The sequence below is a fragment of the Carassius auratus genome, unplaced genomic scaffold, assembly GCF_003368295.1.
Source record: "Carassius auratus strain Wakin unplaced genomic scaffold, ASM336829v1 scaf_tig00034766, whole genome shotgun sequence".
NCBI lineage: Eukaryota > Metazoa > Chordata > Actinopteri > Cypriniformes > Cyprinidae > Carassius > Carassius auratus.
The window spans coordinates 1-15,510 of NW_020526174.1; the positions used below are offsets into that span (position 1 = coordinate 1).

The 15,510-nt window shown below is 36.6% G+C and overlaps 1 pseudogene; it reads right to left on the bottom strand.

Moving 5' to 3' along the window:
- Positions 1–2,374: 2,374 nt before the first annotated feature.
- Positions 2,375–15,510, bottom strand: part of LOC113081648 (raftlin-like) — a 67,835-nt pseudogene continuing 54,699 nt past the window's right edge.

Below are 15,510 nucleotides of genomic sequence, written 5' to 3' on the forward strand. Positions count from 1 at the left end.
GCAGAGCTATTTTGCATTTTAGTTTGTGGCATTGCATACCAGATAAGTTACTATCCACGGTGTCCGTATGTCTCGCGTTATAGGAGTGAACGGGTGCCGTCAGAGTTCAAACAGCTTATAAAAACAAGTAATCCACACCACTCCAGTCCATCAGTTAACATCTTGTGAAGCTAAAAGCTGCCTGTTTGTTCCACACATACCACATTTGCAGTGCGGTTTTCCAACTTTAGCGTTCATACTGCAGATGTGGTTCCAGAAGCGGTGCGGATTCAACAATCGTTTCTGCACACAAGTCTGTTTTTGCTGTGCTGCACGAGCTGGATTTAAGTGACAGCGGATTGTTTGCAGTAAAAATGAACATGGATTGATACAAAAAAATATAGTAATTGTGCATACCATTAAAGTCTGTGTATCACAGTCAAAACATTGCCTATGGGTTTTTGGCTAGGTTTAAAGCAAGGAAATGAGCACCTTTAGATAACAAATGCAATAGATGGCACTCGCGGAGGTGTGAAACTAAAGTCTCCAGTGAAAAAGTTGTCTTTTCTGAATCAGAAGAGAAATCTGCACTGATCAAGCTCTGTTTACAAGTCCAGACTAACAGCTCTAAAACAAATATGTGGGTGGATTTTGATGTGAGATGACACCTGGAGATAGGCTTTTTCACTGGAGGAAGCATTATTATTATGAACTCAAATTTTTTGCCAGAAACGACAGGTTGAAGTTAAATGATTCTTTCTTTTCTTCTAATGTTGTACTTCACAAGATGTTAACTGATGGACTGGAGTGGTGTGGATAACCTGTGGATTATTGTGATGTTTTTATCAGCTGTTTGGACTCTCATTCTGACGGCACCCATTCACTGCAGAGGATATTGCACTGGTGAGCAAGTCATGGAATGCTACATTTCCTCAAATCTGTTCTGATGAAGAAACTCATCTTGGGTGGCCTGAGGCTGAGGGTGAGTACATTTTCAGCAAATTTTCATTTTTGGACGAGCTATTCTATTATCTTGGGGTCGGTGATGAGGTTTAATTCATTTTTTGTCACAAAACGTTTCTGACAAGCATATGAGAAGCATAAGATGTTGTGTGTGCATGATGTTATTATTATTATTTATTAATTAAATACACACTAAAAAGTGTGTGCATTGTGATGCAACCTGACATAGAAATGTTGCTGATTTCTGTGGAGCCATAAAATGTCTATGCATGATATCTGTGATGAACACGCTCTTCACATTTCTCCTGATTATCATGCAATTACAATTTGCATGAGGAAAACAAAGCCTATTTAAGGACCATTAAGATTTTAATTAATTTTTTGGACTGTGAAAGTATCTTGGTAACAGTTAAGCACATTCCCCGAACCTTTAAGTTTTAAGAGTTTTTGTAATTAATTTTTTTTAAAGATGATTCTCATTAGATTATCATTTGGGTAATTGCACTTAATTGTCATGAAATTACTGCCTCAATGCTAAAAAAATAAATAATAATAATTATTATGAACATAAGGTTTAATTTTCTTAATGCAAAGTAAACATTATGTTTTTTTAAATGAAATATGACCTGTGCAATCCCTCTATTAGAAACATCTTGAGGCTTTGCTTAATTAAGCAAGCAATAAAGAAGCTGACAGATATTATAGCAAATATAACTTTCAAAACAAATCAAATATAAATGATATTTATTATATTATACAAATTGTACAGATGACATTATCATGTTGTTTGTCCTTACAAACAGTGAAAAATGTTGATCAATGTTCACAATGGCACAACAGAGGCTGACAATCAAAGAAGCAACCTGCAAATACAGAGGCAGTAATGGTGAAATCCTTTGAGATGTACAAGCTTGCTTTACGCATCTCACCGGCTGGGGGGTTGAGAGGGGAAATGCAGCATGTCTGGCATGTTCTATCTTCTGAAAAGCAAGAAAACCAACAGGAAATGGACCACAAAATTAGGTGCACATACTTAAATGTGCATTAGTAGCTATGATGATCCTCCCCTGCCGCTGCAGGATGCCATTAAAATCAATTTATAACTGATGAACTGGCACATTTCTTAGCATACAACAAACAGAGACGAAAAAAAAAAAAAACCTACAGTGGACGAGGTCAGCTGCTGCATGAGTCACGGGAGATGAGGGTAAATATTACTCAGCATCATTTCACTGATCCTGCCTCACTTTCTTCCACATCCTTGTTTTTCCCTAACAGCTCGTTTGGAGCAGACTCACCGACCCACGGACTGATCCGACTGACCCTGCGGACACAGACCGGACATACCATCCATAAACTTTCTGATGTCATTCAAATCCACGCAGTGGGCGGTAAAGATCACGCATGTTCGCTCTCACAAACTAACCCTTCATCACTGCCAGCTAAACCACAGAAAGCATGTCTACATAGACATCTAACCTTCAAAGTCTTTAAGAAATGCGTAGCTTCTGTATGTGTTTGTTTAACAAGGTTTGAGTGCGGAATAAAGGCTGTGTTTGAAATAGCATACTGTTACAATTTCTGCATAATTATTGAGTTAAGGTCAGTTTTGCACTGAGCATAGTCACCTCTGACTTAGAACTTTCTTTTATGCTGTTTCACATTCTATTAAAACAAAAGGCGGCATACAGCATACACTGTGCAATATGCAGTACACTAGTATTCTGTCCCCGAACACAGTCAAGGAACTCAATCTAGATAAGCCAAGCTTATCAGAGCAGATGCTGACAGTAGAGCAAAATGCATACTAACACACACTGTAACATAACTGCTATCTGTCAGTGATAAGCAGGCCCACACACAATCAGTGCCTTCAGATGTCCGCAGGAATTGGCTCGCCCTTCATTCACAAACTTCTTTATTTATTGAACTCTCAGCTCTCGTTTAACACATTCCACGGATTTTACCACCTCAAAAAGCCTAGATTCCACCTGTGATATGCAACAAGTAATGCTTGAGAAATACATCTGTATGTAAGCGGAGATTGAACATGTTAAACTGAAAATAGTGTGATCAGAATGTCTTTTCATCGTCAGCGCAGCTGTCTTTCCCCTGTATTAAAACAATAAACAAGGCCTTTCCCCTCCAGCTGCAGTCTAACAACAACACTGTGACAAAGCGCAATTATAATGACAACGTGTCAGAAACCGAATGAGAGCCGCCTTCGCGTATTATAGAGGGAAGTGCAAAATGAATTTCTTTAAAGCATTGAAAACGGCATGTTTTTTATTAGGGAGTTGAATGGCTGATGTCCTTTCTGATGAGGCAGAGAGGTTCAGACGCTTGTCCCAGCAGGAGGGGGGAGTGGAAAAGCCATTATGATTTTAAACGTGACCCCTCTGGCCATTAGAGCTAATGCAGACCCCACAGAACCGCACACACGTCGTCCCTCAAGACCACTGCTAATCCAGATTACAAACACAACATTGCTGACTTAATGGAAATGCATATGCAGCTCAGGTGAGGTGTACAGTGGAATAAAAATCAACATGAAATCAAAATGGCTATATTTACTTTCTTAAGGTGCAGTAGCAGAATCTTGGGAGCAAAAACAGGTCCATTGTAAATAGCAGAGAGATGTATCAATTATTACTTACACAGAAGACACTTTCATTTTTGAGCAACCAACTTGATCATGAGTAAAATCTGTGTGGGAAAGTTACTTTGATCACACTTTAATGCACATTTCTTGATGTTCATGATGGATTTGTCCCACTAACATCTGACGACCAGTGGTTTTAAATTATTGAAATATTATCTATCTGTGAAATGTTTTGCTTGTAAGGTTAGCTTGAACTGTCCCAGCTAACAAAGTATGTTTTAAGATTTTTATTTTTATGAAAAGTTTTTCATTTTTCTGAACGTTTCAAACATCCATTTAAAAGAAAAAAAAAAGTTTTAAAAACATTTTGATATGTGAATGTTAAGGGACCGTTCCATTTTTGCAATGAATGTAACTTTCAAATGAAATAACTTTTAAAAATGTTAGACAAACGTCCAACTAAAATGTTTCATGAACAAACAAACAAACAAACAAACAAAAAAACATAATTAATGTAAAATGTTATTTTTGAGAAGATTATTAAAAACCAGATAACGTGGAACAAACGTTCTATTAACGTTACTGGAATAATGTTTGTTCATAACTTTGAGAAAACCTTGAGACAACCTATATTCCCAGTTTCAAATAAATGCCACTAGTTTGATATTTGAACTAATACAATGACATTCTCTGACATTTTAAGGCGTATTCATGTGTGTGTTCACCATAATTTTTCTGCAGATTTTAACAGGATTCCATGTAATCTGGAATTTCATGTGAGGACAAAAGATTTCCTCATGCTAATTTCAATGGGTTCAAGTTTAAAATTATTTTGTCTTGGTTTGAAAGTGACTTCTGTGTGAGCTATGATTCATATATATCTCACGAATGTGGATGCACCTCTAAGTTTCTAAACACTTTTTGGTCTATTCTGATATAAAAACACAATGTGTTACCCAGTTGTTGTTAACTGCTAAAATAATGTCAAATAATAGTTTTCTTTAACACATAGATTTTGTTCTTTTTTGATCATTTCTAAACCATGATTTAGATAGGATTATACTTTCTATCTGAAATCATAGTCTTGTGATTCGGCTGGATTAAAGGATCTGGTTTCTAAAATACAAGACATTCGCTTCATTAATAAAAGCTGAAGAACCACGTGAACCTGTCACCGCATTATCCTCATTTTCTGTTGTTCACTTGAAAACTGAATCATCCCAGAAGATCAGGGTAATAAAATCATATCAGTCATGAAATAACCCCTCTATCCTCTCACAACATTCTGTTACACATTATCCACGTATCCAGTTATTTTCTTATGCAAATTGAAAATCGACTGCGGTCTCTATAATAACACCGTGAAGTTTCACTCTCATTTTACATCCTCACCAGAAAATGTGATTTTCAAAATAAAAACTGTCAGTATCTTTATGAATTCTGTGCAGTGAAATATATTAAAACAATGTTTGTACCATTTCGGTGCACATATGTGCGCATCTGTGCTATGTTTTTACATGTTTATTTCTGTAATTTGATGCACTTTTTATCAAAATCGAGTTGAAAGTTTGATAGTTACAAATCAAATTGCTGTCCTTTTTAAATCATGGCCATCAGATGAATCAGGGGCAGAATGAACATCTTGAGGTGAACATTAGCAAGTGTCTGGGAGTTAATGTGCATTTAAACGCACCTTCTGTGGCGCTCCGTTGTTTTTAACATGAGATAAAGATCCTGTGTAAACGGCCTCTTATTCATCTGCTAATTAAACCAAGGAAAGGATCTGTTCATGAGCGTATCTCATCTTTCTGGTGTTGACTTTCTCAAACAAAATCACTTTAGAGAGCATCTTTTAGAGCTAAAGCAGATTGTCTCCATGTAAAAGTAAACTGAAGCCCAAACAGACACTTATTTTGCCACCTGCCTCTTTTAAAAGCAATAATACACTCTATAAAATGATCATTCTGTCATCATTGAATCACTTTTGTTTTTGTTTTTGCACAAAGCATTCAGTGGATATTTTAATAAAGCTTGTGGCTAAGCTAACAGTACAATATAAATATTATGTGAAAATATACTAGCCCACAAATATTGGGTAAAATAATATATTTTTAATTAGATGGCCTACCGTTCTGATGCATCTATGGAGCTCAAAGGTATAGAAGCCAATTTCTGCATAATTATGACATAATTGTCACCACTTTGAGATAAAAAAGTCCAAATTGTAAGAAACAAAAAGTTGATATAAAACATAATTATGAGATAAAAAGTCAAACATGACATACTAAATATTGATACAATGTGCTGAAATTATGACATAAGTCAAAATTATGGGATATATAAGTCACTTATGAGATAAAAAAATAATGATTTTATCTTTTCAGTATCAACATTTTATGTCAATTTCTACTCTTTATATCCTAATTATAATTTAGCATGTTACAATTTTGACTTTTTGTCTTATAATCATGAAATCATTTTTTTTTTTTTTTTATTTGTGCTAGAAACCTTTCCACTGGAATGAAGTCATTCATATTTGAAACAACATGAGGGTGAGTAAATGATGACAGAATGTTTATTTCTTTAAACCTGTGGTGAATACGCTCTGAATGCTTACGACCAAACCACTGTACAACAAACGTAATAGAAATATTCCCAGTATGACTCTCCACCAGGTCGTGAACCTTCTCTTCAATTTCGAGAAGCTGACCCTTTCGTTCGGACGGTCAAATGAAATATTTATATAAACGTAAACAAAAGCATACACAAACAAATGCACTTTCAACACAACAGATTGCTTCTCGCGGTAGTAACCTTCTCCTCGGAGCGCGTCTGTGATGCCGTCTTCGAGTCTGTCTCTGGGCTCATTGAGTAAATAATGTGGTTTTCCCATCCAGTGCATTTACTGATAAACAATCTCTTCCCATCGTTCCTCCCTCTTCCTGGATAGCGGAGTCCTTTGGCTGTTATCGCCCGCTCACCAGCCGTGAGTTAAATGTTCAGCATTGGTTACAAGCGGTGGAAATGTCAGGTGAGGTGTTTGCATGACAGTTAACCTGTCTAAAACCATACCAGTAGTTTCGTCTTGAGTATTTAAAAATCAATAAAACAAGACGTTTAATCAGCATTGGCATTGGCTTGTTTTCTTGTTTTGTAATTGAACTTGTTTTAAGGATGTTTAGATACTGGAAACAAGACAAAATCTTTTTTTCTTTTCTTTTTTTTTTGCAGCGAAGCAATTAGAACATTCATAAAGATCCACTTGCGTTGGCCTGGTGGGTGTGAGTGCGTCCTCAATCCTGATTGGCTGAGCTGTCTTCCTGTTTGTCCACCTCATGGTCCTCTCGTCCTGTTTCTTGTGCTGTAGGTGAGGCCTTGTCTTGACACGACTCCATTTCAGCTTCTGTTTTCACCCTACACTCTTCCTCTTTAACGTCTACCTCATCCTTAGCATTTCCGTCTCTCTCAGTATTTCCGCCCACCGCTTCTTGTGTTTCCCTGCCTGCTCCTACGGCCTCGTTCCCTTCCTCTCTGTCCTCTTTCTGTTCACTCTGCACTTCAGCATCAGTCTCGTTATTCTGCTTCTCCTCCCGTCTTGTATTTGTCTCTTCAGCGCTCTTCTCGGCTCCATCACATTGCGTTTGATCACTTATCTCTTTCTCTACGGTGGGTGTGGAGTCTTTCTTCTTCTTGTTCTTTGGTGCGTCTTTGACCGAGTTCTTGTTGGACTTGTTCCGTGCTTTAAAGATGACTTTCTGAAACAGAAAACGTTGACAGAGTTTTAATACTTCTTTTTTTTTGTTGGAAAAATAATGAGATACAGGTAAATATTTAATTAATTGCCTCTTTAAAATAGCAAAAGTCTGTAATGCTGTTCCATCATTCGAGCATCATTTTATGAATCACTGCTTCGATGATAAATAAAAATGTACTTTTGAGCAAAACTCTGTTTATCTACGGTCTTGTTTTAATCTGAATTAAATATAGTAGGCTACTATATAATAACATGATTTAATCTATTTTTTAACCCTTATTAAACCTGTTTAAATAACAAACAGGCATCATCAATGTTAAACAAATCCATAATAAATCTGTGTTTATCAATTGAATCACTGAAAGCCCAGCCACAGAAACAATTATTTAAAGTTTTTAACCTTGTTTCCATCAAGTAGAGTACAGATCATTGTGATTTGTAAATGCTCAAAACCTGATTGTTGCTGTATTGCACTTATGAACATGAAATGATGCTTATATAAAAGCAGTAGGCACAAAGCTGTGGTGTCCTCGTGCAACCACAAGATGCGTGAGATGTATGTGAAATTTTTATTTTTGGAAAAAGTTCATTTAGATTCTCACATCAGTTTGTTTATGAAGACGAATTCACATATTGAATTACATATACAAGTGATGATGACGTGTGTGACGGGTTGATTAAAGCTTAACACAGTTCATTTGCATGAACCTTTCTTCCCAAAAAATGTAAGGGGTAAATATCATCAGGAAAGCCAAACATGCAGTAACACCCACTATGCACACACTGGCTTTGGTTTTCTTTGAAGTGCTATGAGCTAAACCTTTGTTTAAATGATGCATTGTTCTCTTCAAGCGTCTTGTGCTTTCGACTCTATTTTATGTGGAGCTTTAAGGAAATGCCTCATGCACTGAACCCTGCAAAAACACTTGGTGTGTGACTTTAGCTGCTAACACAAACTACATAGATGTTTTTAGCCAAGAAGCAGACCGAATGAGAGGACTATGATATTAACTGTGTGTGTGTGTGTGTGTGTGTGTGTGACAGCAGTATGTCAGTAATGTGGCTGGAATAAGAGGTCATGTACCTTGGATTCCTTCTTCTTTCGAGGTAACACTGGTCTCTGGAGGAAAACGATCTGCTTGGTGGCCAAACTGCCATCACTGGATGAGAGAGAGGAAACAGTTCAGTTAGTGATCTGGGTATGATTATACTTCAATAATGTTCAAACTGTTTGTCGTATGTCCAATCATCTTGAGCAGAAGTGCACAAACTGTTTTCTACAAAGGGCCAAAAATTGATAAAAAGTTGTATACTTGCACGGACACACACACACACACACACACACACACACACACAGTTGGGTGAGTGTGTGTGTCTGTACTGGTATATATGGTTTATGATGGTTCATATGTGTGCAATGGCACAGGTACTACAATGTAAACATGGTTTATGAGGACACTTTCTGTGTCCCTGTGAAAAAAAAAAGGCGTAAAAAAATAACAAGATGGTGTTTTATGAAATTCAAAAATTGCCAGTATTTTTCTGTGAGAGGTAGGTTGGTGTAGGGGCGATAGAAAATACAGTGTGTACAGTATAAAAACTATTACACCTATGGAGAGTCCCTGTAAACCAGAAATGCAAGTATGTGTGTGTGTATTAGAAATGAAGTTATTGTATAATGGCATGTTTTCCCTTTTTTCACACCCCCAAAAGGGCACGGTGGGCCTTTTTTGGGGGGCATCTCTGATTTACACCAACTTTAAGTGACCAGCTAGTTTTCATTTGAGCATTTTTCAGAGCAGCCGCTCTGTGTTGATTAGAGTGTGTTTGGATATTCAGCATCTTATCTTGTATTTATATCTCCAATAATGCTGGATGGTGCACCCCCCCGCCCCCACTTGGAGATCTGTTTACATTTTTTAGCTGCGAGTGCAGTGGGAACATCCGGCATTGAGAGGGATGAACAAAATATCCGTTTTGTGAAATCCTGTGATGACTATATCTCTCTTTCTAGCTGTCTTGTCATGGCTCTATCGCTAATATGTGTAGAGAAGGAAGTTTTACATCATCGAGCAAACATAGAGTGCTGTGAGTTGTGTGTGTTTGGTGTAAAACCTCATTTAAACAGTTCAGATAAGCAGTGTAATCTCCAGAGGAGATGTGTTACTAACCAGTCTCAATCTTGATCCCCCTTTCTCTTTATGATTCTGCTGCACATCTCTTACATCAAATGGGCCTCTGCATCTCTGGCATAAGCTGGCAATCAATACCAAATGTCTAATTTGCCCTGCTATTTATTTATTTTTTTCACTTCCTATTTTCTTGCTTGTCAAGGAACTCGTTTATTTATTCAAGGGCTTCTTGCTTAAATCAAAGAGCTAAAACTGGATTCCTGCAAGCCTCAGTCCATTAAAATGTAAACGAGAGGCTGGTCGGTGAAATTACAGCTCTGGTCTTCAGTCTCGCCAGCATCCAAACTAGTCTGCGTCTCCACTTTATGGAGGACGACACACGCCACCTATAAAATCCCCATCATTAAGGGCTTAATTGAATGGTAACTTCAGCAATTTTGAATATAATGAATGTACAAGCCTTCTGTACGGCGTGATGCATAGCAATGAGAAGCCGCCCTGTGTGTGGAAATATAACCGATTACAAACAAACTCATCTGCATTCAGAAAAGTGTTTTGTGAATTACCTTGTTTGTTTGGGAAGACGATTACTGGAGGACTTTTAGTCATTTTCTAGAGATTACACTTACAAAGAGTGGATTCCTAGCTCATCAAGAGTTGAGCATGACAAGAAAAATATATATTCAGTGTAGAAATTTCCATTACAGTTATTATATTTACCCCCCCCCCCCCCCCAAAAAAAAAGTTTTTCTATGACAGTTTTTGCAGAAATCTTAAAGCAAAATAAATAATTATTTAATACTGCAACATAAATCAATTTCATTTTGCAGTAAGAAAATAATTGCTTGCCTTCAAAATATTAGTGTCTGTAATATTTTTTTCTCTCATGCTCACAAAGGCTGCATTTATTTGATCTAAAATGCAGTAAAATGAGAAATATCTGTTCCTTTTTGTAATATATTTTAAAATGTAATTAATTTATAAATCAGAATTTTCAGCATAATTACTCCAGTGTTCAGTGTCACATGATTCATCAGAAATCATTATAATATGCTTCTTTTTATTATTTTATTTTTATTTTTATTATACTTTTATGGAAACCTTGATACATTTTATTTTATATGACAATTTTAAATGAAATCAAAATCTTTAACATAATAAATATATTTACTGTGGCATTTGATTAATGCATACTTGCTGAATAAAAGTTTCTTAAACTTATACTTTTTAATGATACTGTACTTTTTCAAAATATTAGGTTGTTTGTTGTTTGCTTGTCATTGACTTTTGTTACCATGAATAATAAAACTGGATTTTCACCAACACTGGTATTCATAGTACTACGAGTTTTACCCATATATTACCATATTATATTTTGCCTTGCAGAAAAACAAGGCCAACCTTCTCAAAGACATTGAAAAGTGACGGTTCTGTAGCATCTAGGACAACGTTTTGATTAATTAGCCACATTGCTGCTCTTGTGTGTTGTGGTATTTTGTGAAAGTTTAAAATAGGCCTGTAATTAATCAGCAGGGACTTCAGGACGGATAGAAGAATGACGTGTGAGAGAAAGGCCAACGCGGGATTGGCCCAGTGCAGGCGTTGGGTATGACAGATGGAGATTACATGGTGAACTTCAGTTCGACATCGCTGGAAGCTTCCACTCGCCATTACAGGAATCATCAATTAGCTTGTATTGACATTCCATTACGGCGAACAAACAGAGTTCTGCCCCATACTACTTGTGCCAGTCATTACATCTGACTCCACGAGGCCTGCAGAGCTCTTTATACCCCGAGGACTCTGTTGCGGTTTGAGCTCAGGATGTACGATTACTCTAGATTGTACCATTGTTTTTTATGTTAGAAATGGCGCCCCATGAGGTGTTTACACAGAATCAATCGATGGCTTTATGTTTCCTACCTCTGAAGCCTGTTCACACTCAAAGGCTTTAAAACCTAGTCGTATTATTAGTTGCAATGGATTTTTTACTGCTGGATGCTCTAACATGATTGGTGAAATAAGCAGGTGGTCATAACACCATTCGAAGATGGTAGATCTTATATCAAATGAATATAATGATAAAATGGAATTTTATATATAATATACATAATTAACATAATTTAAAGGAATTATGTGCATTTATGTATGTGTGAGTATATACACCATTATTTTTATCCAGCTGTGAAAACACCATGTCAAAAAAATAAAAAAAATAAAACAGAATCACAGAGTTGGAAAAAGGATCACTCCCTTCTGTCAGTATTTTGCTGTAATTACAGCCTTTAGTCTGTTGGGATTTGTTTCTACTAACTTTGCACATCTAGACTTTGCAATATTTGCCCACTCCTCTTTGCAGAACTGCAAAAGTTTGGTTAAATGTGATGGTGAGTGTTTGTGGACTGCAGTCTTCAAGTCATTCCACATACTGTTAGTAGGGTTTAAGTCTGGGCTCTGACTAGGCCATGCAGGGACATTCAGCTTTTTCTCCTTCAATCACTGTGTGATCAGTTTTGCTGTGTGTTTTGGGTCTTTGTCATGTTGGGAAGGTAAACCTTCTTCCCATTAATAGCTTTCTGGGCAGAAGATCTTCCTCAAGAATTTGACTGTATTTTGCCTGATCCATTTTTCTTCTATCATGACGAGTGCTCCAGTCCCTGCTGCAGAGAAACACCCCCATAACAGGAGATCACCTCAATGCTCTTCTGGAAGAATGCTGTTATTTGGATGCTGAGCTGTACTGGATTTCTGCCAGACATATTGTTGCGTGTCGAGGCCAAATAACAAAATTTTAGTCTCATCTCAGAATCTTCAAGGTGCGTTTTGGCAAAGCTCAGTTGTGACTCAATCTGGCCTTTCTTGAGGAGTGGCTTTTTTCTGGCAGCTGCCCCATACAATCCACGAGAATTTGTGATACTGTTGTCACATGCACAGAGTTCCTGTAGGCCCCTTGGTTGCCAGTTTCATTTTCTACTTCAGTTACTACTACAGCTACCGTATGAGAATACAGGGTTCACACAGATAGTGTTTTGGTTGTGAGACAGGTCAGAGGATTTTTTTAAAAGTGCAAGGTCTAGAGACATGTTTTAGAAGCTTTGACATGTTGGTGTTTTAGTATATCTTTCACTTGGATGTTATAAGCTCCACTGAGTAAATATAGCCTGATAAAACAAAAACTGTGTCCGCCTTCATTTCAGACTGCCACTAAAATTTCGAATATAAATAACGGCAATGCATAAAGCATCATATCAGGAACATGATTTTCAATGCATAAGACAAACTCATTTTAATTCCTTGTATATTTTCCATGCATTATTTTTCCCCTCTTAAATGCCCAGTGATCACTTGTGTTTTTTTCATTGAAATGCATGGTTTTTGGTTTCTTTCTTGCTGTTTATTGCCGTCAATGAATATGAATTCTCATAGTGCTAGAAGTCTAGCTGAACATACCACAAGTCTATGGCTGCACTGCAATTTGCATACTACTCCTAATCTTGTGTACTATATAGTACAAATACTGAGATTTGGATTATTGTGTACCAAATCCTTGTATGTTGAAAACAGTATGCCAAGGGGGTCTGGATAGTGTATTATTCCCAGTGCATTCTCAAAGTATGCATCCTTACAGCTTTTTCAGGTTATATGGCACACAATTGTTTTTTATTGACCTTTGCAGTTTTAGAAACTGTATGAACCTAGAAGTTAAATAAATAATAATGAATTTTAAGGCAATAACTTTACCTGTTGGTCTTGATGATGGGTGTAGGCAGCACACAAGTGAGTCTCCAGCCAAATGAAGCCAAAGACTGCAGCAGGGGAATATAGTCTGTCTTCACCTGTAAACCCTGAAAAGAAGAAAAAAAATGCTTTAAAGGGAGAAAAGTCACAATTAAATACAAACTATTGATTCGAGACCTGGTTTGGACTTTAAATGTTAGTCTTTAGGCGTATATTAAGACATTTAAAATGGTGACTCTGTTAAGATCCATTGCTCTTTTGTTCTTGTTATTTGTGTGGGCATTTGCTTTAATATAATTCAAATATCTGCAAGTTTTAAAAGGTTGAAAAACATATAACTTATACAACTTGTCGATATTTGGAAGTTTCATAATAAAGTAGAAATGTGTCATATACTGAGGATGTGGGTTTAGCCTGATAGAAAAAATATCCTAGTTATAGTTACCCATTCATTTACTATGGGTTAAATTAAGAAAAGTAGTTTTTTAGGGGGATATAGTTGAAGCCTATAATTGAAACTTGATTGGATCCCTGGGACTTGTTTGATTCAGTTTAAATAAATTCAGAGTGATAAAAAATAAGGTTTAATATCTGCTGTGGTTATAAAACAGATGTTGAAATAGAAGCTGTGTTGTATGAAGAGCTCATGAATATATTTCTGTGTGATTCAGGGAGCAGCGTTAATCAAACAGGGTTGTTTTGAGCAGTTAGGGGTTGTACTGTGGTTTCAAAGAGAAAGCTCGTACCCTCATTTCAGGAGGAGCACACAGGAAGTCAGTGCGGTTTAACGGCACCTGTCCTCAAAAGGAAACCATGTCGCGTGTCAGCCATGCACACACACTCATGATAACGCAAGACAGCTCTACATGATAATGCTTCACTTGCAATAATATGCCACGAGTTTCGGCTCAGTCTCGCATGAATACACTATACAGTTAAAGATGAGTCACTGTGGAAAGTTCAGAGTAGATAACAACATGATGACTTTGGAGCAGGCTTCTAAAGCAACAACTAAAACCATATTTAGAGGCTGTTTTAGAAAACTCTACATATGGATAAAAAACAACAAACACAATCATTGGGTAAAACTAGGTAGATTGGTTTAAGTATTATTATGTATAATTGTTTATTGTTGAAACATTAAATAATTGTGTTAAATTGTTTTATAAAAATAAAAATATTTTGAAATAACATTATACACTACTGGTCAGTAATTTGGGGTCAGTAATTTTTTTTCTTTCTTTTTTTTAAATAAAATCAATACTTTTATTCAGCAAGGATGTGTTGAATTGATAAAAAGTGATAGTAAACAAAATATATTATTAGAATATATATATTATTAGATTTTTTTTTTAATAAATGCAGTTTTTAACCTTTTATTGATCAAATATATTAGACAGCAGAACTGTTTCCAACACTCATAATAAATCAGAATATTAGAATGATTTCTAAATGATCATGTGATTGACTGATGTTACATGTGACACTGAAGGCTGGAGGAATGATGCTGAAAATCCAGCTTTGCATCACAGGAATAAATTATTTTTTTAAGTATATTCAAATAGAAAACTATTATTTTAAGTTGTAATAATATTTCACAATATTACTGTTTTTTTCCGTATTTTTGATCAAATAAATGCAGGCTTGATGAGCAGAAGAAACTTCTTTCAAAAACATTAAAAATAGTAATGGCTCCAAATTTTTTTTTTCTCACAATGCATTGTGGGATTGCCTTCAGTAAGCAGAATGCACGTGATGCTGCCTTAAAGTCTGTCTACCTTTCAGAACAGCCTACACAAACACTGCCCACGTTGATGTTGGGCCGGAGCCAGAGCCAGAGTCTTAGTTCAGTCCTTTGAGGACGTTTCGTTTCAACACCCTTCCTAGTTATGAAGCCCTTTTGCCCAGATTGGATGACATTGCTGTGGGTCGTTTGTTGAGATCTCAGAGGCCTAGGTTTCTGTTGAAATGGTTTTTGGGTATTTGCGTTGGCCAAGACCACAGCAGCAGTCTTTAGGGACTCCAGATATGTGAGAAGAGGTTTTTGTTGGAAGCGGTCCCAGTAGTGGACCCTGTAAACAGCAACGCAGACTTAAAAGCGGAGGCGAATTGAGAAAATATGGTCTATTTAATGGCTTTCCATTGCGGCAGGATTGTGTGAACATCTCGATGTTGTTGAAGTGCTACACTCTTTCAACATAGAGGTCAGTGAAATAGAGCAGAACCAAGACTACTCGAGTCGTAAAGTCAACACGAAAGTCAGCTCTGGAAATATGGTGCATTTCAGATTGAAGACAGATGATTGATGAGCAAAAACACGTTGGCAGAAATGTGATCATAAT